Source organism: Rutidosis leptorrhynchoides, chromosome 2, assembly GCF_046630445.1.
Source record: "Rutidosis leptorrhynchoides isolate AG116_Rl617_1_P2 chromosome 2, CSIRO_AGI_Rlap_v1, whole genome shotgun sequence".
Lineage (NCBI taxonomy): Eukaryota > Viridiplantae > Streptophyta > Magnoliopsida > Asterales > Asteraceae > Rutidosis > Rutidosis leptorrhynchoides.
Window position 1 is genome coordinate 261455013 of NC_092334.1, and position 2349 is coordinate 261457361.

The 2349-nt window shown below is 30.9% G+C and overlaps 1 pseudogene; it reads right to left on the reverse strand.

Moving 5' to 3' along the window:
• Positions 1-958: 958 nt before the first annotated feature.
• On the reverse strand, positions 959-1891 carry LOC139888657 (large ribosomal subunit protein eL43-like; annotated as a pseudogene).
• Between the last annotated feature and the right edge of the window lie 458 nt (positions 1892-2349).

Below are 2349 nucleotides of genomic sequence, written 5' to 3' on the forward strand. Positions count from 1 at the left end.
TATAAATAGCGAGTCGCACACAGTATGAGTTTAGCAATATATTTTGAGGATGTATTGCACTAATATTCTATTTGTTTAGGATATTAAATCATATTTGGAAGGTATGAACATGAATAATCTACCTTCCTCATAGTTTGCATAGTTTACTAACCGGGTCCAAATATCTATATTTAATCTGGATGTGACTCGTGATGGTGTGTCTCATTATTCTACCTCACATGGAGCCACCATAGATCGAGATACATGCATGGATCCATTTTTCTTGATTTAGCTTTTTTTTACATGACTCATGAGCTATAGAGACAGCCAGACAGGAAATCAGTAACTGACTTTGTGAAGGAGAACCGTGTGAATCCCCGTTCTACCAAAATTTATTGTTACGATCATTTTTATGTTTGCGTGATTGAGATTGTAAGATCTGCACTTAATTGGTGCTTCGATGAGCTTGTTTTTGCCAGTTGATTAGCTTTTTAAAGCCAAACCACAGTCGACATAAGCCAAATTACTACTTACAACAAAAAAAACCCATACCCGTAATGTAAGCCACGAGCTTTAGGAGCCATATTATTGATGACATTGTTGCTTTAATTCAATTTTTAGCAAGTTTTTAAAATCCAAAATTAATTAGACAGCATGGTTTCAAGACCTCTGTCTTCCTTAAAAATTTTTCTTTCTTTCGCTACTTCATTAATAAATTCCATTAAAAAAAATACATATAATGATATAACATTCTTATAAAAACATTTAAATTAAGATTTAAGATGCATATAAATAAAGTCAGTAGCCACATATAACAACTCATTAAGTCACTACATGTTTGCTTAAAACTAACATCAAATGATCTCAAATAAAATACAGGTTTTTCTGGATAATTCCTCAGGGATTCAACAAAAAAACTCAATAATCCTAATACAAAAATTATGAGTAAAAGACTTCAGCATTAAGATATGATTATCATCTAGCTCTCAGTTTGCTCCCTCAACCTTCGAATTGTGCTCCTGACTGTGACTGCACTAGCAGTACTATAACAAAGAAAAACAAAGGCACATAAGTTATAAATCAATGTAACAAGTATGACAACATACTAACTTGAAAAACGTGACTGCATAATAGAACAAGATTATTACTTCAATGTGTAAGCACCGCCAGCTTTAACTTTGCCACAATCTTTGCAACCCCAAATACCAACTGCCTTTCTCTTCACTGCATACTGTGTTTTATATCATTCAAAAGACCAAGGTTAACATACTAAAAAAATCATTTTACAAAGTTTCACAAAATGATAACAGGAATAGTAATTTACCTTCCCACAGAATTCACAAAAGTACTTGCTGTGTTGGCTGACCTCCATCTTCTTAATCTGCTTTCGCAGACTAGCTCCATAACGGGTACCTGAAGTAAACGCAATAGAGATCAGAGGGAAACACCAACTAAGGTCTATAATTAATGCATAGCATCATTACACACTCCAATTATTATAATTATGATTGCAATGAACATATTTTGAATGAGCTTTAACCATTTCAAAATATTCATCGCACACAAAGAGATAAATTACTCACCATACTTTCCAACAATTCCAGCTTTCTTGGTCCTCTTTGTCTACACATCAAGTTTGCAACATACGAATAAACCAAATACTTACTAGTGTTGACAACAAGGCATTGAATTAAATTATCATCTTTCAAAATCATTTACAAAATACAAAATAGTCTTACAAATATGCTCCGTAAAATAGTTATTGTTAATGTTGTAAAGATACGTTCATTTGATAGTATCAAAACTAATGCAGATAATTAAAATATGAATTCAATCACTATACATATAAAAATAGTCAAAATAGAATTCATAATACATTTGTTTAAACTATTGTGTTGTACTCACAAGTCATAATACTACTGAACTTTATATACATGGATCATAGAAATACATATTTATAACACAAATACAAATAGTATTTAAATGTTATAGTTCATTTTCAAAACTCGCAAAAAAAATTTCCTCAGTTTTTAGATACAGTAATACACTTAATTTTAGAACAAACCTGATAACTGTAAAATACTTGCAAAATAAATAAAACTCAAAATTGTACTTAGAAAGCCCAAAATGATTACATACTTACACTCGGTAATTAACAATATATTTTCAAAATGTGTTGAATATAACCATAAAATAATTTATTAATCAAGTAATTGCATTGTTAGCAGCACTCAAATAATGCATCATCGAGTACTTGATACTTATGAAAACATGAACGTTACGATACTCTCATTTCATATGATTCAACGAATCTAATAAGCTAGCTTATTCTTAGAGCAAGTAAACAACAATGAGGTAGCATTTCACAGC